The sequence below is a fragment of the Scyliorhinus canicula genome, chromosome 14 (assembly GCF_902713615.1).
Source record: "Scyliorhinus canicula chromosome 14, sScyCan1.1, whole genome shotgun sequence".
NCBI classification, from domain to species: Eukaryota; Metazoa; Chordata; class Chondrichthyes; order Carcharhiniformes; family Scyliorhinidae; genus Scyliorhinus; species Scyliorhinus canicula.
In genome coordinates this window covers 13,487,292-13,514,446 of record NC_052159.1, presented here as the reverse complement: position 1 = coordinate 13,514,446, position 27,155 = coordinate 13,487,292, and positions in this window count along the sequence as shown.

The following is a 27,155-nucleotide window of genomic DNA, read 5'->3' as shown; positions in this document are numbered from 1 at the left end:
GGGTCCCGCATTGCGAAGTAAGTAAAGTAGACTTTAGGAATAACCACTGTTTCAGGTTAAATTAAGATTTTTTTTTTTCTTTTAAAAGCTGAAATCACTTTTTTTACAGAAAAGTAAAAAGATCTTGCTTCTGGATCCTGCTGGTTGGTTGAAGGGACCTTCAGGCCCACCTTGACAATCAATCTTCTTTAAAGTCTGGTCTTCTTGAGATGTATTCGCTGGTTAGCTCCGTTGCTGTGTCTTGTCGATCCCATGTACTGAGCTATAAGAGCTGGCTCTGCTAGCTATCTCTCAGCTGACTCTGACTCCTGTTTAAATTATAGTCTTCGTTAGATGTATAGCTGTTTAAGTTTGGCTGCTTGTCTCATCTTTCCCATGACTGAGCTGGCTAAGGTGAAAATGCTTCTCTCCTCTCTCCTCTCTCTGAGTTTTCATCTGCTTCTGCTTCTGCTCCCTGGGTTTATATTATCTTTCTAACACTTATTCAGTTTTTATTACCTTATTGTAAATTAACTTATTTCACTTTGATTTTAAAAAGTATCTTTGATGTAAACATTCTAATACAACTAAGTATTTATTTTGGGCATAACCTCACCTCTCAGATCTGATTACATTGTCCTTTGTGATGTTCAAAGTTCCTTTGTGATATTCAAAAAATGCTTTGTTTTCAAGAGGTGTTACCTTTAATTCCTGTCATTTCAATAGTTTAATTTTCCAATTGTCCCCAGCTCATAACTTTGCCTTTGATTTTGACTTTAAATTATGTTTCTCGTAGACTTATAGTCTCCAATTTTCTTTAATTTACCTGATATTAGCAAGATTTCACACTTAGAATTGCCACTCAATAGAATTCAACTGAACCTAATCCTTTCCTTCCCAGCTGTTTACTAAGAGAGTTAATTTCAATGAAGGTGTGAAACATTGTTTTTAGCTGTATGCTAAAAATTCACTTGGTTATAACTTGAAAGACCTGCCTGTTTTAAACATTCGTCACTTAATTCAATTGAAACTTTCATCCATGCTTTGCCAGAAGCTTACTAAGATAGTTACTTTCAGTGAAGGTGTGAGCCATTGTTTTTAGCTTAATACAAGAATCCTGTGTGTTTGCTAAGCCTGCTTGGGAGAACAAATCTGCATTTTTTAATCCTTCTCTTTGCAGCTGCTATTAACTTTTGCGGGATCTTTCCCTGTATCCTCTCACGTTTCTCTCAGACCAGATATTGCCAGACTTCCACGTTTCAAATGACACATTTTTCCGTATTTTCAACAACACCTCTGCTGCCCGGAAAACGCGGCATGGGGTGGACCAGAACGTCCCACCCCTAATCTGAATATATGACTCACAACATGTTTACACCATCCCTTATGAGTGATTGGTGCCTTTATATCATTATAAATACATGGCAAGCCCCTCTGTGACTGTTCCTGTCTCCATTTGAAAATTCCAGCAGTAGGACTTGAACCTGCAGTTCTGACTCAATATTCCTGACTTGAACCTGCATATGTAAACATCAGCTGCCACTTTATGGCTGTAAAAATTCCTTCTGTATCCTGCCTGACAGAAAGCATCTAAGTCTGAATCTGTCTTCAACATCAGGCCTCAGTGAGAAAAGGGCACCCTCACCCACAACAGCTAATTTTGCTGCAAAACAACACAACAGGAATAAAGCAACAAACGATGCTTATAGATACACATAATAAGACAGTTCTGATTTACTTCAGTAGCTAGCGCGTAAGGATGAAACGTGACATTTTCATTACCATGACATTCTTCAGCGCTTCAACCTTCAGTGACAACAAGTAGTTAAGGGTGAATATAATACCCATTTAGAAACAAATTCTTCTTCTGAAGTTCTCTGCCAGAAGAAGGAGATCTGCAATCTTCATGGTGTGGAAGGTTAACGAGGCAGGTCCCGAATCCACCCCAACTGGAACACTGGTTGTACCCCTGTGTTGTTGTCATCAATATTCCTGACTGAGCCAACCGGCCCACCCCAGGAGTCCGAGTCGCTGCAGACACATACACTTCTCACAGGCAGGCATGTTGTGGCCTGGAGCTACGGATAGTGATGGAAGAGGTTCCAATTTATTTCCATCACATGGCTGACCAGGAATCTCTCCCACTATTACCGCCTGCCATGGGTATGTGTTGGAAGGGTTTACAAGCCAATCGCTGAACTGTGTGGCCCACGTTATGAACTTTGGCACATTCCAGCAGTAGGACTTGAACCTGTAGTTCTGACTCAGAAGGACAGAACTCCCCGCTTCGCCACAAGACCTTCCTGGGGGACAATAACAACTGAAACAAAGAGCCCTCAAAGGAGCTTTACTGATAGTCAGCTCACGTGGGCAGCACGGTGGCACAATGGTTAGCACTGCTGCCTCACAGCACCAGGGATCTGGTTCAATTCTGACCTCAGGTGACTGCATGTGTGGAGTTTGCACTTTCTCCCCGTGCCTGTGCGGGTTTGCTCCGGGTGCTCCGGTTCCCTCGCACGGTCCAAAGATGTGCGGGTTGAGTGGATTGGCCGTGATAAATTGCCCCCTTAGTGTACTGGGATGTGCAGATTAAGTGGGGTTACGGGGCTAGGGTGAGGGAGTGGGCTGGGCCTAGGTAGGGTGCTCTATCAAAGGGTCGGTGCAGACTCAATGGGCCAAATAGCCACCTTCTGCAGTGTAGGGATTTTATGGTTCTTTGAATCTACGCACAATACAAAACTAAGATATAGTCCCTGTTTTAACCCTATCGAAGTGAGCGAGTGGGATTGGATTAATTAAACTCTCTCCCACTTTGGCTCCAAGCAATCAACATGTGAAGATCCTGAAGATTCTACAACACCCTCAGAATGTCCCAACATGCTTTTCAGCCAATGAAGTATTTCTTTGACATTGTCACTGCTGTAATATCAGAAGCATGGCAGCCATTTTATACACAGCAAGGTCCCACTAATAACCATGTGACTTTTAAAAAAAATAAATTTAGAGTACCCAATTCTTTTTTTCCAATTAAGGGGCAATTTAGCCTGGCCAATCCACCTAACCTGGACATCTTTGGGTTGCGGGGCTGGAACCCACACAGACACGGGGAGAACGTGCAAACTCCACACGGACAGTGACCCAGAGCCGGGATTTGAACCCGGGTCCTCAGTGACGTAGGCAGCAATGCTAACCACTGTGCCACCGTGCTGCCCCATGACCATGTGATTATGACCAGATGACCTGATCTTAGTCATTAGAGTCCGAGGGTTTTACAGCACGGAAAGGTGCCCTTCAGCCCTTCACATCTGTGCCGACCATCAAGCACCGATCTATTCTAATCCCATTTTCCAGCACTTGGTCCGTAACCGTGTGTGCTATGTCATTTCAAGTGCTCATCTAAATGCTTCTTAAAAGTTGCCTTCGAGGCAGTGAGTTCCATATTCCAACCATCCTCTTGGTGAAATGGTTTTCCCTCACATCTCCTCACAAACTCCTGCCCATTACCTTAAATCTATGCTCCCTGGTGATTGATGCCTCCACTAAAGAGAGAAGTACCTCCTTATCCACCTCATCTGACCCACATAAGTTACTACACCTCAATCAGGAACCCCCCTCAGCCTTCTCTGCTCCAGGGAAAACAACCCCAGCCTGTCCAGTCTCTCATGTTAGCTGAAACGCTCCAGCCCAGGCAACATCCCGGTGAATCTCCTCTGCACCCTCTCCAGTGCAATCACTTCCTTTCTATAGAGTGGTGACCAAAACTGCACACAATACTCTGGCTGGGGCCTAATCAGCGTTTTACCCAGCTCCAAAGCCTTGGTTAATAACGGCAAGAATCCCGTATGCTTTCTTATCTAACTTATGTACCTGTCCTGCTGTCCTCAGAGACCTGTGAACCTGGACACCGATATCCCTCTATTCCTCTGTACTTCGTAGGGTCCGACCATTCATTGTATATTTCCTTGCCTTGTTAATCTTCCCAAAATGCATTACCTCACAATTTTCATGGTTAAATTCCATTTACCGCTCTTCTCTCCATCTCACCAGCCCATCTACATCGTCCTGTAATCAAAGGCCTTGCTCCTCACCATTTACCACACCACCAATTGTTGTGTCATCTGCGAACGTATTTAACGTATCCTCCACATTCACATCTAGATTATTAATATACATGACAAGCAGTAGGGGGACACAGCACAGATCCCTGCGGAACACCACTGGACAAAGGCTTCCAGTCAAAACAATAGCCTTGGGCCATCACCCTGTGCCGCCGACGGTGGTGCTGGTAGAGGGGTAAACGCCAACACTAAGAGGACATCCTGCCACCCACCCCTCACCCTTCAGCACTACACTGGGCTGACAACCTGGATTCTATGGGTGGGAATATCTGACTACCTGCCTGTGGCATGTTCTCCGGGGATAGAGGCAGCTCACCATTGGCTGCTGGCAGGATGTTCTTTTGCTTGGCTTGACGGTCCTGCCACCCGAGAACATGCCGCACTGGGGGGGAGATATTGGGGCACTATCGGCGGGACCAGAAGACAGCTCTGGTGAGATAGGGCTGAGAAATGCCACGGTATGTTTAAGTTCCTTCACACTAATATCAGTGAAAATCTTTTTTCTTTTTTATAAATTTAGAGTACCCAATTATTTTTTTCCAATTAAGGGGCAATTTAGCGTGGCCAATTCCCCTACCCTGCGCATCTTTGGGTTGTGGGGGGGGCGAAACCCATGCACACACGGGGAGAATGTGCAAACTCCACACGGACAGTGACCCAGAGCCGGGATCGAACCTGGGACCTCGGCGCTGCAAGGCAGCAGTTCGAATCACCGCGCCACCGTGCTGCCCACCAGTAGAGATCTTGAACCCTTTACAAATACATGAATAGGATGGAAATTGATGGATTTGGACCCCGGAAGTGTAGAAGATTTTAGTTTAGACGGGCAGCGTGGTCGGCGCAGGCTTGGAGGGCCGAAGGGCCTGTTCCTGTGCTGTACTTTTCTTTGCTCTTTCCTCCAAACTGCTTTTGGGTCTGGGGGCGGGAATGGAGAGGGAAACTACTTGAAAATTTCAAAACTGAGATTGATAGATTTTTGTCAGACAAGGCGAACAGAACCATAATGGGTAGATAAAGCGAAGGTACAGATCAGTGGTGCTCTAATTGGTGTTATGGGCTGGGGTTTAGAGAACCCCAAAGTGTATCATGGAGTTCACCTGACCCACAATGTTTAATAGATTGTGGTATGGGGAGCACACAGCCCACTCTACAGGTGTGGTACAGCAGAAATGGAAAAGTGTTTTTTAAAGCAAAACAGTGTTTATTCTATGAACTCAAGTTAATCTTTTTGAAACATACAGTGAACATCTTAGCAACCATCAATTCAAATACAACCCCCAAAGACTACAACACTAAGTAAACCTTTAAACTTTCCTTTTTAACATCCATACGACTTAAAAACAAAACCTTTATCAGAAGCACATCAGGTTAAAGTCACTACTGAAAACATTTATAATTCTGAATTCACCAAATGATCAAGAGGTGGTTTTTTGATGGCAGAGAGAACAGCAGTATACCTGCTTGGTCTGGCTTCAGCTCCAACACTGAAAACGAAACTAAAACACACCCTGCAGCCTGTCAAAAACAAAAGTAAAAAGCTGACAGACAGCCCAGCTCCACCCACTCTCTGACATACTGCAGTAGTAAACACCCATTTCTTAAAGGTACACTCACTACAGATATTTATATACGCACCCATTTATAAACACCCATTTCTTAAAGGTACTCTCACATGACATTGGTATGCAGAACACGTCCGAGGGGCCGAATGGCCTCCTCCTGTTCCTCCGTTCTTCGGTCCACTCAGTCCTGCTTCAGCCACACCTGTACACCACTAACCAGGTGAGGCAGGGATAGAGGAGGGGGTTAAAATCGACCCCTCTTGATGTTGTGCCGTTTGTTGGAGGGACCAAGCTTCCAGCCGCAAGATAGAAAAAAACCATCAGCAAGCAGGAAGCAAAACAACCAGAAGGAAGCACATTCACACTTGTAATGAGGCAAATCAAAAGAAAATAAATTGGGTTTTGTTGTGCACGCTGTCTTGTCGCTTCAAGCAAAAATTTTTCATTTAAATGCTGATTTCTCAAAAGTTATACGGTGTCGATAATGTTTTCTCCTGAGCCATTCTAATTTGACATTGTGAAGGCAGATCAGAGAGAAAGGAAAGGCACTGGCTTTCATACAAAAAGACAGTCTTATTTAGCAGTGTCTATCAGTGATTTCAATAGGATCTTGATAAAGAGTAACCAGCCTTTCTGCGCCGAACTGTGAGGAATACTAAACCCATCAGCGTTTGTTCAGCAGGCAAGTCAGGGCCTTGGAGAGAGCTGCAGTGAAGATGAACCAGAATGGTGCTGGAGGGCGAGTGGATTTGGTTATGTGGGGGGTAATTGGAGAAGCTTGGGGTTGCTCCCCCTCAGAGCAGGAAAGCAAAGGTCTGATTTAACACAGGCGTTCATAACTACGAAGGATTTTGATAGAAGCTGCATCCATCGGCAGGAGAGGCAGGAATCAGATGACGCAAGTTTTAAGACGTAAACCAAAATGTCTCAAATCCAGCCGTCGGAAAGCCGACCATTTCCGAAAACCGGATCTTTTTTTTAAAACTTGCCGTGCATGAATTTTTAACTCTTGGAAAAATCGGAAAAATAAAGCAGAGGAGAGACGAGGAGAATGTTTTAGTTCGCACAGCGAGTTGTTGTTCTCTGAAACGCGCTACCTGGAAGGGGGCTGGGTACGTATTTGGAAAGGAAAAGGATAATGCAGGGCTGTGGGGAAAGGGCAGGGGGGTTGGACTAATTGGAATGTTTTTTCGAAGAGCTGGCACTGTCACGGTGGACCTAATGGCCTCTTAAACCTCTTGATCCTAGATCTTGTGTTATTTTCAATATCCTGCATTCCAATTGAGGAAATGGGAATCAAAGGATCTGCTGGAAACCAGGAGTGTTCCGCTACTGCCTAAAGAGAGCTTCAGGGTCAGTGAAGTATTTTCGTAGAATGGTGTCTATTTTGATGATGGAAACGTGGCAGCCATTTTGCGCACAATGAGATATTTGGCTAGGTCATCCATTTTAGTTATGTTGGTTGTGGGATAAATATTGATTCGGACACCAGGACAAATGCTCCAGCCCTTCTTTGAAGAGTTCAGATGGAGCCTCGGTTTAATGTCTCAACTTAATTTGCTGTAAAATACTTTGGGATGTCCTGCGTTTGTGAAAGATTCCATACAACTATAATTATTTTTCTTAATTTAGTCTGATAATACTCAAAGCACCGACTTTGGGGTGGGGTTTTCCGGTCTCCCAGCCATAAGACCATAAGCAGAATTAGGCCACTCGGCCCATCGAGTCTGCTCCGCCATTCAATCAAGGCTGATATTTTTCCCATCCCCTTTCTCCTTCCTTCTCCCCATAACCCCTGATGCCCTTATTAATCAAGAACCTATCTATCTCTGTCTTAAAGACACTCAGTGATTTGGCCTCCACAGCCTTCTGCGGCAAGAGTTCCACAGATTCACCACCCTCTGGTTCAGGAAATTCCCCCTCATTTCAGTTTTAAAGGATTGTCCCTTTAGTCTGAGATGGTGTCCTCTGGTTCTAGTTTTTCCTACGAGTGGAAACATCCTCTCTACATCCACTCTATCCAGGCCTCACAGTATCCTGTAAGTTTCAATATGATCCCCCCTCTTGCTTCTAAATTCCAGCGAGTACAGACTCAGTGTCCTCAACCGTTCCTCATACGGCAAGTTGTTCGTTCCAGCAATGATTCTTGTGAACCTTCTCTGGACCCTTTCCAAGGCCACCACATCCTTCCTTAAAAACAGCCCCATGTTTCTCGGTGGTGGGAGGCATCGCGCCATTCGCTAGCAGCGGGATCCTCTGCTCTCGCCGCTGTCAATGGGAATTCCTATTGAAGCCACCCCATGCTATCGGGAAACCGGCAGGCGGGGGTGCACTGCCGGCGGCACGAGAGAACCCCACCGCCAGCAAACGGCCGGATTAGTCCAGCCTTCGTTTTGTCCGGCCACCGTCCTGAATTTGAACCATATCGCCATTCCCTCAATGTGGCTGGGCCAAAATACTGGGGTTCTCTCTCGCTAACAGCACTGTGGGTGTACCTGCATCATAATAACTGCAGCGGTTCAAGAAGGTGGCTCAGCCCTGCCTGCTCAAGGGTAATTAGGGATGGACTGTCAACACTGACTGAGCCAGCAATGCCCCCACCCCATGAAAGAATTTTTAAAAACTGCAAAAACCTGGCCCAGGTAGCAGAGGCCAACTGGCATCCATGGCAACGATGGGCCAAGCACCTTCAATGAGAAAGGAAGAAAATTGGAAAATGAAAATTGCAGTTCAGAGAGATAGAATATAGAACATAGAACTGTACAGCACAGTACAGGCCCTTCAGCCCACGATGTTGTGCCGAACTTAGATGGAACATAAAGTAAAACATTAAGGCCGAGGTGAGCCTTGTTCGGAAGAGTATATCAGGAGACAGTGGTTCAAACAAATAAGAAAATTAAGCCCTGAAAAATAATTAAGTTAGGACCAGGAAGAGACCTCCTCCACCATTCAACTACATCATGGTTGATAGATCTCTCAAATCCAAACACCCACTTTTACTCCACATTTCCTTGGTTCTCTTCAATAGTTAAGCTCAATCGATCCTGGTCGTGAAAGATCCAGTTCTCCTTCAGCAACCCCAACCTTTGAGAAAGAGAGTTCCAGTTGAAATCAAACTTTTAGTAGCCTTTGCCATTAAAAACAGTGCAAACAGAATATTAAAGGAGGATTCCATTTGGAAAAACAAGATGGTTTGGGGAGTCATCAGTAAATTCATTTTATGGAGAGAATGAAGTTTCACATGGGCAAAGGATATAGGTGAGTGAAACATGATGGGGGTGGGTGGGAATGGTGATCTGAAATAGAGGCCCCAAAACGTCCAATCAGAGTTCGGAGCCCTTGAGTCTAATGCTGATCAGACAGAAAACACTTGCCGATGTCGAAAAGGCTCAGATTCTCGAACCACAATGCAGAAACATTTCCTCAGGACAGGAATCCTTGGAAAGACCAGAGAGGAGATTCTGTGTAGAAGCCACTCCCCCTTTTTATGGCACTAGATTCTGCAAAAGTTTGAAATGTAAAGTGTGAATGTTAGTCAATGGTAAATGGGGTGAGGGGATGGATGAGTGAGTGGGTAGGTTGGGTAGGTGTGTGAGATGGTCGGACGACAAGTGGGTAGAGTGGGAGCTGGGTGAAGTGGTAGGTGGCTAGATGGGTTGGGGTGGTCGAGCCAGATCGGTTTTGGGGGGAGTCGAGGGTGGTGTAACAATCTGTATATTGTAAGGAATACAAAGGGTTAACAATTTAATGTTAACACTTCTCACCACCAGATGGAGATAAGGAGCAGTCATATAAATATCGCGTGACTCCTGGGATTCTGAGAGAAGGCGTTTAAGCATGAGAGATTACTGCATAGTTGAGAGACCTGTAGTTAGAGATATCTTATAGTTTAATTTAATAACTTTTACCTGTTAACTTGTGCGAATCTTATTTAAGTAGTGTAAATAAATCAGTTTTGTTCATTTACTTAGCTTGCTGTTCTTTGTACAACACTATGTACTCAAGACATCCTAATTTACAAAACAGAAAACATCACAGGCGGATCAAGACAAGTGTCATTTGCGGGGACAAGTCAGGTCGGGTCAGGGGTCGGGGGCATTGGGTGGGGGGGTTAAGGGATGTTGGAGCATCAAGAGCAATTTAGGTGGTGAAGCTCGGCAGGTAGGGTACTGGGGGAAGGGTAGGGTCAGGTTGGAGGTGCGTTGGGGGTTCTGTGGTGTCAGGGGGCAAGGGTCAGTTGAGGGTAAAGGGTCAATGTTTGGTTGGGGGGGCGGTTAGACTCGGATCTTTTCTGTCTCATATTTCCTGGGTCGCTTTGCAGTTAAGTAACTCTCCAAAGTTTCTGACTTGAACTGAGAGTCAGGAACCTTTTCGGAGGGCAGCAGGGAGGCAGGGTAGTTGTCCATCGGAAGCTCAAATTTCCTAGGAGTTCCAACAGAGTCAGTGCATTGAGGCTTCTGTGACCTTCTTACTCTCAGCTGGGATTGTACACTCAGGTTGCGATTTAACGGAAAAATTATCTATGGGTGGAATTCAACCAAAAAACATTTAAGAGCTATTTTGGGTGAGTTTGGTAGTGTGTTTCTTGTCGGCTTTTAGGGTGAGATCCACACCGCTATTCAACCACACTTACTTGTCATTTACTTGGGCCTTGGGAGTTTCTCCCCGGTCAAGCCCACACTTTGAAATGTTTTCATCACTGGGAGCTAAACCCGCCGATGAGACCAGCTCCTCAGAGAGTAGGCCTCCATTTAGAAAGGGTGCCCTGATCTCTGAGTGAGCTTGAGGGCCCCCACACACAGGCAATGTCACCTCCTGCACAGATGGACATTACCCCACACCCTTACCAAGTGGAGGGCAACCCCGCAGTGGTGTCGCTGAGGGACCCCCTATTCAGGCCTTCCCATCCCCCCTTTTGGCCCCACCCTTTCAGGACCCCAACCCTTAACCCACCAAATCTTTATGAGGCCACTTCTCACCCGCCCTTCACCCCTACCCTTCATGCTCCCTCCTCCCCCTTTCATGTGTATGGGCTCCCTCAAGTCCAGATCCTTGGCAGTGCCATCCGGGCACTCTGGCACTGTCACCCAGGCACCATGGCAGTACCCACATGGCAATGCACCTTGGCAGTGCCAGTGTAGCAGTGCCAAGGTGCCAGCCTGGCAGTGACAAGGTGCCTGGGTGCCAGTAGGAGAGCCAGAGTGCTACCCTGCCCTTTGCCCAACCAATGGTCTCTAATGGCCTGGGAATCTCCGCAGGTGCCATTATGCCTGGCCCACGTCTGTGTGGACCAGTACTAAATGGTGCTCGGTCGAGACCTTGCTGGGGAGGCCGTTAGTTCCCGTCCGTCCGGGAATCCGGAGCAAGCATATTTAAATGGACTGAATGGATAAGTTAAACATGCTGATCTGGAATCCGCCCAATGTGGGCGAGATCCAGATAGCGATGTCTTGCGAGGTTCAATGGCCGTGTCGCATCACCCATGCCCGGGTGCCAGCGGAAGTGCCAAGGTACCACCCTGCCCTGTCCCCAACAACCCGGGGGTCTCTGATGGCCTGGGGGGCTGGCCTGGGAGCCCCCCCCCCCCCCCAAGTGTCATTACGACTGGTGCACGCTTGTGAAAACCAGTCCTGGGTGGCGGGAAAATCCTGTGAATAAATGAGCCAAACAGTTGATCTGTGTCACGCCCAGTGGAGGCAAGGTCAAGATCGCGACTTCTTGGGAGACTTCGTCAAGTTTCGCGAGGTGTTTCGAGAGTCGCAAACCTTGCGAGATTCAATGGCTTCATCCCGACAGCGAGTCGGGCACAACGAGGACGTTAAATCGCACCCTCGCTCCCCAAAAGCACGGGCTGAAGGTGCACCTGCAGTGAAGTGGGTGAGACCCAGGATTTTGTCACGTCAACAATTGTAAAGTACAATTTCTCTAAATTGTACTTTAGAAAAGGTACAATTTCTCTAACAACTACAGCAAACATTCACAATTAAGTATGTTGAAACAGTCGCACTGTTGAGTTGGTCACACGCATCACCCTCTGGTCACCAAGTCTGAAATCCGTCTGGTGGTACCGCCCACACTCAGAACGACCTGTGCCAAGCTTAAAGACTAAGTGAAAGTTTAAACAAAAACATGTCTGAAAGAAGAATTCACTAGCCTGGTACATTTCCAATGGGAAGAGGAAGACCTGCTGTTAACGTAACACTTGACATTCTGTTGTTGTTCCAAGCTAACTGTATCAAAAGAATGTTCGGGCTGAGATGCACAAGCCTGTCATTTTCACAGATAGACATGACAATTACATCAGCATTAGCAACACACCCCTGATAAAGAATGCACCATTTGGTGGAAAAAGTACTCAAATTCACAAGCCTACCAAATTGCCGATAATAACAATTGCTCTCCCAGCGTGCACAGTACGTTCCCTCCAACAGCCTGCAGCGCACTTAAAAAGACCTCCAGAGACTTGAGTGCATCTGACAGCATCATAATGAGATACTACGCTCTGGAGCTCGGGCACACAGGTAGAATGAGCAGCACCTGTTCATCACAGATTGTTAGCACGAACAGCAAGATTGAGATGGATGTGCAGAGGAATCACAATGGGACGCGGTGGTTGACATGAGAAATTAATGGTAAGATAAGATCAAGCGCCCTTTGCAAGTGAATTCTCCAGGGGCAGGACTGGAGCACTCCAACTGCAATCCCTCAGTCTGACCTCAGTGAACTCATCACCCTCCCCACCCCTCAACTTGGGTGGAAGGGCCGCTCTCACACCAGTCTGTTCTCAATTCTTTGTGACAGAAAGTTGGCGCAGATTTGGTGAATCAGATGTGATATGATAGCAGTTGGTGCTTAACGCATGTAGAATGTAGACCACATGGACATCCTGGAAAATGTGGACCATTTTCCATATCTTGGGAGCCTCCTTCCGATGAAGGCAGACAAAGACAATAAAACCCATCGCCTCCAATGTGCAAACTCAACCTTCGGCCGGCTTAGGGCAGGTTGATTTATGGGCCTGGATTGCAAACTCAGGGCTAAGTTCATGGTTTGCCAGCAGTCACTTCAAAGCAATGCCGAAGATCCTCCAAATCTAATGGCAAGAATGACACTCCAAAGGCACCATCCTCTTCCAAGTCATGTGACCAGCGTCAAGGCACCAATCACTGGAAAGCAGCGCCATTGGGCAGGACATGACCTTCATATGACTGATACCAGACTCCAGAAGCAACTAAAGAACAAAGAACAATACAGCACAAGAACAGGTCTGTCAGCCCTCCAAGCCTGTACCGGCCATGATACCACCCTTGGCCAAAACTCTAAAGAACAAAGAACAATACTGCACTATTTAGCACACTGTTGCAGCGAAAGGCTCATAGGACCACAGCGGAAACACTTTAAAGATGCCCTTAAGGCATTCCCTGAAGAGGTGACACATCACCATTGGCTCATGGGAGTCCCTGGCTTGTAATTGGCTGAAATGGAGAAGGTTCATTTGGGAAGGCACCAAACACATCGAGAGACTTTATCGGGAACGTGCAGAGATCAAGTCAAGGTGGCAGAGCCTCCAAACAACCCTCGTCCCCAAACCTTCCAGCACCACCTATCCAACATGTGGCCGAGTCTGCAGGTCGCACGTTGGATGTACCAACCATCTCAAAACCCAACATACTGCACTGGAACAAACACATCCTTGGAGAGATTAAGAATGTGTATGTTGAAATGTAGACATGGATACGTTCAGAAATAGCTGGAATGATACATGTATCTCCAACGTGATTTTAAAATTCCCATCTTTGTTCTCAAATGCAGCATTGGGGAAGTATTGCTCTGTCAGAGACATCACCTTTCAGGAGGATGGGTGAACATAAAAGACATAAATGTTCGCAGACACTGAAGAGCAAGGATGTCCTGATGAATATTTATCTTTCAACAAATGGCTAATCGGAATATCGGAGCAGGAGTAGATCATTTAACCCATGGCTGTTCATCCACTTCAATGTCTTTTCCCCGCACGATCCCCATATCCCTTTATGCCATTGGTATCTAGAAATCTATCAATCTCTATTTTGATCAGACTCAATGACTGAACTTCCACAGCCCTATGGGATAGAGAATTCCAAAGATTTACAACCTTTAAAGTGGAAACATGTCTCCTCATTTGGATCCTAAGTGACATCCCCCTTATGTTGAAATTGTGCCCTCTGGGTCTGGACTTCCCAGCCAAGGAAAACATTGTACCTGCATCTACTCTGTCTATTCCTTTAAGTATTTTGTAGGGCTCAGTGAGATCCCCTCTCATTCTTTGAAACTCTGGAGAATACAGGCCCAGTTTGCCCAATCTTTCTTCATAGGACTACCCTGCCATCCTGGGAACAAACCTGGTGAAGTTTTGTTGCACTTCCTCTTTCGCAATAATTTCCTTACGATGGTAAGGGGCCCAAAATGGCCAACAGCACTCCAGAGGCGGTCTACCCAAAGTTCTGTTCAATTGAAGCAAGACATCACTACCCCTGTGCTCAAATCCATTTGCAATAAAGGCCAACATTCCATTAGCTTTCCTAATAGATTGCTGCCTCCTTCAGTGCTGTAAACTGCGCAGACTAGCCTGCTTTCATGTTATCGTTCAGTGACCTGTCGACGAGGACACCCAGATCCTTTTGCAGATATACACTTTCTAATCGCTTCCCATTTATGAAATGAAAACTGCTTATTGCCACAAGTAGGCTTCAAACGAAGTTACTGTGAAAAGCCCCGAGTTTCCACATTCCGGCGGCTGTTCGGGGAGGCTTGTACGGGAATTGAACCCGCGTTGCTGGTCTTGTTCTGTATTACAAGCCAGAGGCGGAATTCTCCGACCCCCCCGCAGGGACGGGGAATCGCCCGGGGCCGGCGTAAATCCCGCCCCCGCCGTGCCGGAATTCTCCACCACCCGGGAATTGGCGGGGGCGGGAATAACGGCGCACCGATCGGCGTGCCCCCCACGGTGATTCTCCGGCCTGCGATGGGCCGAAGTCCCGCCGCTGAAAGGCCAATCCCGCCGACGTGGTTTCAACCACCTCTGGTGGCGGCGGGATTGGCGGCGCGAGCGGACCCCCAGGACCCGCAGGGTGATCGGACCCCGGGGGGTGCCCGGGGAGGACCAGTACTGTGGGGGCACTCTTTTTCGTCCGCCGCCACCATGGCCTCCACCATGGTGGAGGCAGACGAGAACCCCCCCTACCGCGCATGCGCCGGTGGTGACGTTAGCGGCCGCTGATGCACCAGCGCATGCGCGAACCGGTGAAGGCCTTTTGGCCAGCCCCGACGCCGGGCGGTGGGCATCAAAGGCCGTTGGCGCCGGTTTTGGCACCAGTCGGCGTGACGCCAACCACTCCGGCGCGGGCCTAGCACCTAAAGGTGCAGAAAATTCCGCACTTTTGGGGAGGCCCGACGCCGGAGTGGTTGGCGCCACTCCGCTACGCCGGGACCCCCCGCCCTGCCGGGTAGGGGAGAATCCCGGCCCAGCTGTCTGAGCCCACTGTGCTAAGAAATGCTGTACACATCTGTTCCTCCTGCTGAAATAGATAACGTCAAATTTTTTCTCCGTGTTCTTTCCCACTCACTAAACCTATCCGAATCTCCTTTGCCTTTTCCTCAAAACACACATTCCCACCTAGCTTTGTGTCATCTGCAAACTTGGAAATACATTTGGTGGCCACTTCCAAAATATTGTTATATATTGTGAACAGCTGGGCCCAAGTACGTACCCCTGCGGTACCCAACCTGTCACAGCCTGCCAGTACGAGAATGATTTGTTTATACCTACTCTCCGTTTCTGCCTGTTAACCATAATTTGGTCATTGGTTCATTGCAGTTTGTGGGGCGATGTGTGCAGAATAGCTGCTCTGATTTGCTCCATCACAACAGTGATTTGCTACATTACATCATCAAAGGAAATCATTGGCTGTAAAATAGGTGTGGAGTTCATTTAGTACAGGGCATCTCCCAGTGTGACTCAATTGGTGACTTCTCTCTTTTCCTACCCCAGGGGCTAGGAATAAGAAGGTCGTGTTCTCACCTCAAACTTTTTTTTCGTAGAGAGGAACTCATTATCCAATTGCAAAACTTTGAATTGGTGTTCATGCTCCTATCTCTGACTGTATATACCGCAGTTCCTTGACCCTGACTGGATCCAGAACACTGAAGAATGCAACATAGGTGAATATTCACAGTGCATTGCTTCCTGATATCAATTGGTTACTGATGATCCGGAGAGTCACATCGATCTGTGTAAAACCGAATTAGAGGACACCGAACAGGTATTTCGTGATCAACTATTCTAATTGGAACTCAGTTATGGTAGGCGACTCTCAGGACTGCAGAAATTCTTGAGGGATGTCCTCAAAGAAGTCAGATGTCTTCACCGACTCACAGGAATCCTTGACTTGTGGCCAGACAAAATGGAGAAGGGTTACTTGGGAAGGCACTGAACTCGCAGAGGTGAAGCCAAGATGTCGGAGAGAGCGCACAATTTTCCAAACAACTCGCATGCCCGATCCTTCAAAGCCCTCCAGGCGCATGTGTCGCAGCGACTGCAGATCGCGCTTTGGTCTGATCGGCCCACTCAGACACCATTGGACCGGAGTAGAAGCGAGTCATCCTCGGCCGTGAGAGGTAGCCTAAGATGAAGAAGATTTAGTGAGACAATGAGGAATTTTCATGTCACAGAGTGATTTTCCAAGCAGGGCTGATCCTGAATGCAGTGTCTAAAAGCATGGTTCAGTCATAACTTTCAAGAAAGAATTAGATGCACACTTGAAAAAGAAAAAGAGATTGCAGAGCTATGGGAGTAATTGGATAGATCTTTCAAAGAGACCCACACAGGCATGATAGGTCAAGTGGCCTCCTTCTGTGCAGACTAGCCTGCTTTTAAACACCAAACCATGCTGGTATGAGAACAAAGAACAAAGAAACGTACAGCACAGGAACAGGCCCTTCGGCCCTCCAAGCCTGAGCTGACCATGCTGCTAAACTAAAAACTTCTACACTCCCTCCATTCCCATCCTATTCATGTATTTGTCAAGATGCCCCTTACATGTCACTATCGTCCCTGCTTCCACCACCTCCTCCGGCAGCGAGTTCCAGGCACCCACTACCCTCTGTTTAAAAAACTTGCCTCATACATCTGGGGCCTCACGGTAGCATGGTGGTTAGCATCAATGCTTCACAGCTCCAGGGTCCCAGGTTTGATTCCCGGCTGGGTCACTGTCTGTGCGGAGTCTGCACGTCCTCCCCGTGTGTGCGTGGGTTTCCTCCGGGTGCTCCGGTTTCCTCCCACAGTCCAAAGATGTGCGGGTTAGGTGGATTGGCCATGCTAAATTGCCCGTAGTGTAAGGTTAATGGGAGGATTGTTGGGTTACGGGTATATGGGTTACGTGGGTTTAAGTAGGGCGATCATTGCTCGGCACAACATCGAGGGCCGAAGGGCCTGTTCTGTGCTGTACTGTTCTATCTATCTCCTCTAAACCTTGCCCCTCGCACCTTAAACCTATGCCCCCTAGTAATTGACCCCTCTACCCTGGGAAAAAGCCTCTGACTATCCACTCTGTCTATGCCCCTCATAATTTTGTAGACTCTATCAGGTCGCCCCTCAACCTCGGTCGTTCCAGTGAGAACAAACCGAGTTTATTCAACCACTCCTCATATCTAATGCCCTCCATCCCAGGCAACATCCTGGTAAATCTCTTCTGCACCCTCTCTAAAGCCTCCACATCCTTCTGGTAGTATGACGACCAGAATTGAACACTATACTCCAAGTGTGGCCTAACTAAGGTTCTCTACAGCTGCAACATGACTTGCTAATTCTTATACTCAATGCCCCGGCCAATGAAGGCAAGCATGCCGTATGCCTTCTTGACTCAAGCAGGAAATCGAGTTCTGAAAATTATACTAAGACATTTTCACATTTGGACCTTTACATGATGTTGGAAGTTCCCCTCCTCCTCAACCTCTCTTCACTCCTCAGTCGTGGGATCTGGCATCATATATGCTTCTGATCAGCAAAAGAGTACGCTTCCAGATGGAGAAGGTGGTGGCAGATCAGGAGGGTAGATATGTGATGTGACAGGGGCACTGGAGGGGAGGTTCATGGCACTGTTAAGTGTATCCGGTCCCAATTGGGAATGTGGGATTCACAGAGAAGGTGTCTGGGGCCACCCCTGACTTGGACACACATGAACTGATAGTGGGGTTGGACTGGAACTTGGTGCAGGAGCCAAGGTTGGACAGGTCACGGCCGCGCTCGCTGGTCCCATCTGGGTGGGGGGGGGGGGGGGGGGGGGGGGCATTGGCTGGGTTAATGGTGGAAATGGGAGGGGTGGCCACTTGGAGGTTTTTGCACCCGAGGGAACGGGAGTACTAGTTTTTCTCAGCAGTCCATAAGGTATACATGCGGATCAACTTTTTTGTGGTGGGGAAAGCTTTGCTGGCTGGGGTTACATGGTCGGAATACTCGGCAATTGCAGTGTCAGATCATGCTCTGCATTGGGTGGATATGGTACTGGAGAAGGAGGTAGCGCAGAGGCCAGGATGGAAATTAAATGTGGGACATTTGGGGGACAAAGGGTTCTGTGACAGAATTGAAAAGGTAATTGAGGAATGTAGGTTTCAACTGTACGGGTGAGGTGTCAAAGGCAGTTGTCTGGGAGGCTCTAAAGGCGGTGGTGAGGGGTGAGGTGATTTTGTTTAAGGCCAGGGTGGACAAAGAGGAGAGGTTGGAGTGGCAGAGGGTAATAGATGAGATGTTGGAGGTAGATAGGAGATATAGAAGATGAGGACCCAGCGAAGCTGGAAAAGAGGAAGGAACTACAGGCAATGAAATGAAAATCGCTTATTGTCACAAGTAGGCTTTAATGAAGTTACTGTGAAAAGCCCCTAGTCGCCACATTCCAGCGCCTGTTCGGGGACTGGAGAAGGGGGTAGTGTCGGCGGTTTACGGAGCTATTTTGGAAGAGGAGAAGGCACCACTGGAAAGGATCAAAGCAAAGTAGGAGGAAGAGTTGGGAGAGGATATGGAGGCGGGGTTCTGGTGTCAGGTGCTCCGGAGAGTGAATGCCACCACCTTGTGCGCGAGGTTGGGGCTGATACAGCTGAAGGTTGTATACAGAGCACACCTCACAAGTGCGAGGATGAGCCGGCTCTTTGAAGGAGTAGAAGATGTGTGTGAACGTTGCGGGGGGGGGGGGGGGGGGGCATATATTTTGGTCTTGTCCAAAGCTAGAAGATTATTGGAAGGAGGTTTTTAGGGTAATTTCTAAAGTGGTGCACCTGAAACTGGGCCCGGGCCCCCGGGAGGCCATATTCGGGGTGTCGGACCAGCCAGGGTTGGAAACGGGTGCAGAGGCAGATGTTGGAGCCTTCGCCTCATTGATCGCCCGAAGGCGGATCCTGATGGGTTGGAGAGCAACCTTTCCACCCTGTGCCCTGGCGTGGCGGGGGGACCTGTTGGAATTCTTGACTCTTGAGAAGGTTAAGTTGGAACTGAGAGGAAGGATGGAGGGGTTCTACAATTCATGGGCTTTATTCATTATGCACTTTCAAGAACTGGATAACATCGAACATTACTTGGGGCGGGTAGGTGGGAGGGTTGGGGTGAAGGGAGCTGTGTGCATCAATGGCGACTATGGATGATCCCTAATTCCATTTTGTCATTTGCTTGTGTGAACATGCGGGCTAATGTTTGGAGTTTGGTGGGAGGATGGGATCGTTGTTATTGATATGGGGATTGACATATTTGTTACTGATTCTTGTTTATTGTTGGTAGGTATAAATTTGGGAGAAAATGTGAAAAAGGAGGAGAATAAAAAAAATATTTTTTAAAAAATAGATGCATCTGACGTTAACCCTTCACTCTCCAGGTCGCAAGTTGGAATACTTGTAAATCGTCATGCCTGATCCTTCCCCTTACATCACGGGGTAGTATAGAGCAAGGGAACAGGCCTTAACTGGACAAGGGCCTGTTATGTTATTATTCTGATATAATACCTTGAATTTATTAACGGTACAATACACAAGACACCAATCACTCATAACGGATTGGGTAAAGACTTTGTGGGTTCAGTTATTAAGACTAAACACATGGGTGGCACAGTAGCATAGTGGTTAGCACTATTGCTTCACAGCACCATGGGTCCCAGGTTCGATTCCTGGCTTGGGTCACTGTCTGTGCGGAGTCTGCACGTTCTCCCCATGTGGGTTTCCTCCGGGTGTTCCTGTTTTCTCCCACATGTTTTTAGGTGAATTGGACATTCTGAATTCTCCCTCCCTGTACCGGGACAGGCGCCGGAATGTGGCGACCACGGGCTGTTCACAGTAACTTTGTTGCAGTGTTAATGTGAGCCGAATTGTGACACTAATATAGATTAGTATTATTTTGAGAAAAGTTATACGTAGGTACAAAGCTGATGGCATCAGGGCTGTGTGTGTGTGCTCTGCTCAAAGCAAAAGTGAAACTATGAAATTAATGCATGACACACTGCCCTTAAGGTGATGTCATGCTGAGATCACTTTAAAGATATATTACAAAAACGCCCTTTCTTTTTCAAGATACCGTCCCTCCCCACTTCTAAGGAGGCATTACTATTTATAATACATATTTGTGTTTATTTACTGTTACACGAGTGGATAGAACTGATGGATCTATGAGTCTCTAAAGTGTAAATGTAATCCGCTGGTACACCCAGATCTTGTGATGGTAATATAACTTGAAGTTTTCTTCAATTGCTCAAAGTGATCTGTGGGATTGTCATTCTTGGATGTTATTCCTGGTTGCATTTAGGACGTTGTAGTCCATTCAATTAGACTGCACGATGGTTGATGAGCTGGAATGGACCTGATTTGTCCTTGGCTACATCTCACTATTGCATCTTTATGTGCAGTTACTTCATAGTACCTTTCGTCTGACCGAATTCTTGACATTTAGGCTGGTTGCCGTTTCCGCTTGTGGGATCCTGGATGTGAACTGTAAATTTGACAATTCTGCTCCTGCATTTTTGCCGTGCATATTGGTCACCTTCTTTTGTAGTATTACAAGTTTCCTATAGTTTATGAGAGAATAAAATGGGTAAGAGTAGGTAAATTGGTGCACACGGCTCTGGTGTGAGGTCAATCAGGGCAGCATGGTGGTGCAGTGGTTTGCACTGCTGCCTCACGACACCGAGGTCCCAGGTTCGATCCCGGCTCTGGGTCACTGTCCATGTGGAGTTTGCACATTCTCCCCGTGTCTGCGTGGGTTTCACCCCCACAACCTAAAGATGTGCTGGTTAGGTGGATTGGCCACGCTAAATTGCCCCTTCATTGGAAAAGAAAAATAATTGGCTACTCTAAATTTTAAAAAATTCCGATGGCGGAGGCAGCTCGTCATTAGCTGCCTATGGGATCATCGTGTCCCGCCAAAGTCAATGACCATTTGCGTCGCTTGCCGGCCTTCCTCCCAGGGAACCCACCATGGGGGTGGAGGGGTGGGGGGCGGGGTCACCTTTGGTGTGACTGGAAGATCCCACCAGTGGGAAGGGTTGGAAAAGGCCCGCTTGTACTTTTTTAAAGAACTTACTACAATAATAATATTAATCACTGTCACAAGTAGGAATGTAATCAACAAGTTAGTAGTAGAGAGAGAGAAATACAGCACAGAACAGGCCCTTCGGCTCACGATGTTGTGCCGAACTTTTGTCCTAGGTTAATCATAGAATTTTGGACACTAAGGGCAATTTATCATGGCCAATCCACCCAACCTGCACATCTTTGGACTGTGGGAGGAAACCGGAGTACCCAGAGGAAACCCACGCACACACAGGGAAGATGTGCAGACTCCGCACAGACAGTGACCCAAGTCGAAATCGAACCTGGAGCTGTGAAGCAATTGTGCTATTCACAATGCTACCGTGCTGCCCTTAAGAAGAAATTAATTTACACTCCATTATTCTACCCTAATCCATGTAACTATCCAATAGCCGCTTGATGGTCCCTAACGTTTCCGACTCAACTACTTCCACAGGCAGTGCATTCCATGCCCCCACTACTCTCTGGGTAAATAACCTACCTCTGACATCCCCCCTATATCTTCCACCATTTACCTTAAATTTATGTCCCCTTGTAATGGTTTGTTCCACCCGGGGAAAAAGTCTCTGACTGTCTACTCTATCTATTCCCCTGATCATCTTATAAATCTCTATCAAGTCGCCCCTCATCCTTCTCCGTTCTAATGAGAAAAGGCCTAGCACCCTCAACCTTCCCTCGTAAGACCTACTCTCCATTCCAGGCAACATTCCGGTAAATCTCCTTTGCACCTTTTCCAAATCTTCCACATCCTTCCTAAAATGAGGTGACCAGAACTGCACACAGTACTCAAAATGTGGCCTGACGAAGGTTTTGTACAGCTGCATCATCACCTCACGGCTCTTAAATTCAATCCCTCTGCTAATGAACGCTAGCACACCATAGGCCTTCTTCACAGCTCTATCCACTTGAGTGGCAACTTTCAAAGATCTATGAACATAGACCCCAAGATCTCTCTACTCCTCTACATTGCCAACAACCCTACCATTAACCCTGTATTCCGCATTCATATTTTTCCTTCCAAAATGGACAACCTCACATTTGTCAGGGTGAAACTCCATCTGCCACTTCTCAGCCCAGCTCTGCATCCTATCTATGTCTCTTTGAAGCTGATAACAGCCCTCCTCACTATCCACAACTCCACCAATCTTCGTATCATCTGCAAATTTATTGACGCACCCTTCAACTCCCTCATCCAAGTCATTAATGAAAATCACAAACAGCAGAGGACCCAGAACTGATCCCTGCGGTACGCCACTGATAACTGGGCTCCAGGCTGAATATTTGCCATCCATCACCACTCTCTGTCTTCTATCGGTTAGCCAGTTCGTTATCCAACTGGCCAAATTTCCCACTATCCCGTGCCTCCTTACTTTCTGCATAAGCCTACCATGTGGAACCTTATCAAATGCCTTATAAAATCCATGTACACTACATTCACTGCTTTACCTTCATCCACATGCTTGGTCACCTCCTCAAAGAAGTCAATAAGACTTGTAAGGCAAGACCTACCCCTCACAAATCCGTGCTGACTATCCCTAATCAAGCAGTGTCTTTCCAGATGCTCAGAAATCCTATCCCTCAGTACCATTTCCATTACTTTGCCTACCACCAAAGTAAGACTAACTGGCCTGTAATTCCCAGGGTTATCCCTATTCCCTTTTTTGAACAGGGGCACGACATTCGCCACTCTCCAATCCTCTGGTACCCCGCCTGATGACAGCGAGGACGAAACGATCATTGCCAACGGCTCTGCAATTTCATTTCTTGCTTCCCATAGAATCCTTGGATATATCCCGTCAGGCCCGGGGGACTTGTCTATCCTCAAGTTTTTCAAAACGCCCAACACATCTTCCTTCCTGACAAGTATCGCCTCGAGCTTACCAGTCTGTTTACATTAACACTGCAATGAAGTTACTGTGAAAAGCCCCAAGTCGCCACATTCTGGCGCCTGGTCAGGCACACTGAGGGAGAATTCAGAATGTTCAAGTTACCTAACAGGACGTCTTTCGGGTTTATGGGCGGAAACCGGAGCACCCGAAGGAAACCCACGCAGACACGGGGAGAACGTGCAGACTCCGCACAGACAGTGACCTAAGCCGGGAATCGAACCAGGGTCACTGTGGCTGTAAAGTTACAGTGCTAACCACTGTGCTACAGTGCCACATTAGTTGTGAAGTGGTTTGGGCAATCCTCAGTCTGGGAAAAGTGTGGTACAAATGTGTGGTAGCATGGTGGTTAGCATAAATGCTTCACAGCTCCAGGGTCCCAGGTTCGATTCCCGGCTGGGTCACTGTCTGTGTGGAATCTGCACGTCCTCCCCCTGTGTGCGTGGGTTTCCTCCGGGTGCTCCGGTTTCCTCCCACAGTCCAAAGATGTGCGCGTTAGGTGGATTGGCCATGCTAAATTGCCCGTAGTGTCCTAATAAAAGTAAGGTTAAGGGGGGGGTTGTTGGGTTACAGGTATAGGGTGGATACGTGGGTTTGAGTAGGGTGATCATGGCTTGGCACAACATTGAGGGCCGAAGGGCCTGTTCTGTGCTGTACTGTTCTATGTTCTATGTTCTAAATGCAAGTTCTCCCAGCAGCATTTTGTCAATTCACTGTCAAACACAGCCACACAAACACAAGGGGGTAACACTACCTGGCTCAGTAGGGATGTGCAAGTTAGGATGGAATCAGAGGTAACCCAATGCTTGTAGGGTCACACAGATGTCACCATGGTCATCATCCTTTGCAAAATATGGCAGAATGTTGATATTAAACATGGGCAAACTTTCTCCTGTATAGATTTCTAATCAGTAAGAAACGTATTGCAGCATTGACCATGGTACCTCATGGTACTGTGACCTATTTGATATCTATGTGAGGAACAGTTTGACTAATATTGCTGGTAATCCCTTTCAGAGCCTGGGACCATCTGCAAGGTGCACTGTAGCAACTTACCAAGCCTTCTCCAGCGGCATCTTGCAAACCCCTGACCTCCACCTTCTGGAAGGACAAGGACAGTGGATGCATGTGCACACCACCACCTGAAAGTTATCCTCCAAGCCACTCACTATCTTGACTCAGAAATATTCCTTCACTGTCGCTGGGTCAAAAACCTGGAACAGCCGCCCTAACAGTACTCTGGGCGTGTCTACACCATATGGGCTGCAATGGCTCAGGGAAAGGGCTCACCACCTTCTCAAGGTCACTTATTAGAGGGGCATAAATGTTGGCCATGCCAACAGATACCCGCATCCCATGAAATAATAAATACTGAGGCAGAAATGTTGAAGTTGTTGGTGACCTTAAATGCCATTGGTAGCATTCAGAAGTATCTATCACAGTGCCAACTACATTAGTAATAACAGGTATTTATCCATGAAGCATCAAATTTATATATAATCAATATTATTCTCTTGGTTATTATTTGAGTAGTAAATTGCATTCACATTTAAACTTTGAATGTGGGCTCTGAATACTTTTTGATTAGGAATCCACAGCACAGATACCGGCCATTGAACCAAACGAGTTTATATTGGCGTTTATGCTGGGCATGAGGAAGAGAGTTACAGGAGCAGACTTTGCAAAAGAACAACATAAAGTTCCAGAAACAGCTCCTGGACCACTACAAACAGAATTAAATGTGTTCCATTCATCTCCCGTCACAGTTAAGTGACTTTGAAGTGGTCAGCTGTGAACCTAACAGCACTTAACTCTGTTTGGAGCTGTCAATCAAAGCTTGATGTTTATAGACAATGCGGTTTGTTTTAAAGTTGACTGCTTCAAAGTTACTCAAGTGCAAAGAGACATGAATGGAATAATGCTGACAGCTGGAGGGGGTGGAGTTGGGAGCTGTCAATCACAGCCTAGTAAAATCAATATCAAAGAAAAATGAATAAATGGCTTGCAGATCAAAGATCTGTGAGGGTTTAAACCCGGCTGACTGTTTTTCTCTTTCCAGGAATTGAGTCAAATACAGAGGACCAGAGAATCATGAGGGTGTGGAGAATTTGGTTCCAGGTGCAGTAATTAGATGCAATCTGCATTCTCCCACTGTCGCAAACTTGATCCCGATGATAGCAGAGGGCCAGAGCATCGGAAACAGGTTGACGTCTGGCGCCGATTGAGATTTCTCCCGGACACTGGATTCTCCATCTCATCAAGAGCTTGCTACCGGCGGCACGCAGCGAAGAATCCAGTCCTTTGGGCGGAATTCTCCGCAGGGGACCAAATTCGTGAAGGCTGTCGTGAACTCGGCCAAGGTTCACGACGGCCTCGGGACCCGCTCCCCACACCTAATTCCCCCCCACCCGGGGGGCTAGGAGCGGGCCTCCATCTTTCCCGGCCACGACCTCGTCGCGCCGAGAATGTGAAGTCATCCGCGCATGCGCGGGTTACCGGTTCCAATTGGCGCATGCGCGGACGTCTTCATCGCGCAGACGGCACAAACCCGTGCATGCGCGGTGCCGTCTTTCTCCACCGCCGCCTGGCAAGACGTGGTGGCTTGATCTTGCCGGGCGGCGGAGGGGAAAGAGTGCGTCCGTTTTATCCCCTCCCGAGCACAGTCGCGGTGCTCCCGTCCAAATCGGGCCCCTAGATGCCCCAAACGGGCATCTGCCGCCCGTTTCACGAATGCAGCGACCAGGTGCGGTTGCTGCCATGGTGAAATGAGTGTGAAGGGCCGGCCGCTCGGCCCATCGGGCTCGGAGAATCGGCGTTCGCCGAGATAAACGGCGAGCAGCAATTTTTCCGAGCGGGGGGTGGGGGGGGGGAAGAATCACTGGGGGCGCCAGGGGGGCGTAAAAAATGTCGGGAGGCCCTCCCACGATTCTCCCACGCCCCATGGGGAGCGGAGAATTCCGCCCCCTGTCTTTTGTCAAAAGTTAATCGGCAGTCCTGTGACTCTGTTCATCCACATCTCTAAACATAAGGTCAAAGTTAGGATGTATCGAGTCAGTGTTCTGCGCCAGTACCTCACTTCCCAGTCGTAACTTCAACTGGGACCATACCAGTAGTCATGTGACTATGCCAGGAGGCTGCCTCTGGAGGCAGAAATATTAAGATCAGTTCAATAACGACCTCTCACTGAATGCACGCTGAATACGATCGCCACCTTATACTTGAAACACTCTGGGTAAAGAAGTTTCTCCTGAGGTCCTAAATGGATTGATGACCTCCAGACGTTGGGCTTCCTCACTGATGGAATTATCTTTCAAAGATCAAAGTTAGAACTTTTGAAGGTGTAAAATAATCAAGTAGGAGATTTACGAGGATGTTGCCAGGTCTGGAAAATTGCAGCTACGAGGAAGGATTGAGCCTGGAATTCTCCGGCCGTTGGGATTTTCTTTTCCCGTTGGCAGTGCATCCATGGGTTTCCCGGCGAGGTGGGGTGTCCTGAATGTGAAACCCCATTGGCAAGAGCGGGATCAGCGAATCCCGTTGCCGGCAAGTGCCACACTGCTGAGAAACACACGGCTGGGCAACCAGAGAATCCTGCCCTGGATCGGCTTAGATTGTTTATCTTGGAACACAGGAGTGAGGTGAGATTTGATTGAGGTGTACAAAATTGTAAGGGGTCCCGGATACAGTGGATGGGAAGGGGCCTACTTACTCCAGCAGAGAGGTGAGTGACCAGGGTGGGGGTGGGGGGAGGGGGGGGGGGTGGGGGGGGGGGGGGGGGAAGGGGGGGGAGCATGGATGTGCCCCTCAGGTCACGTATCCTGAAGGGCTGGGGACCAAATGCTGGAAATTTGGAAGAAGCAAATTACTGCGGATGCTGAATCTAAACAGAATCAGAAATGCTGGAAACTCTCAGCAGGTCTGACAGCATCTGTGATGGAGGGAGATCGGAGCTAACATTTCAGGTCTGGGTGACTCTTCATCAGTGATATTGGGCTGGGAGGTTCGTTTTT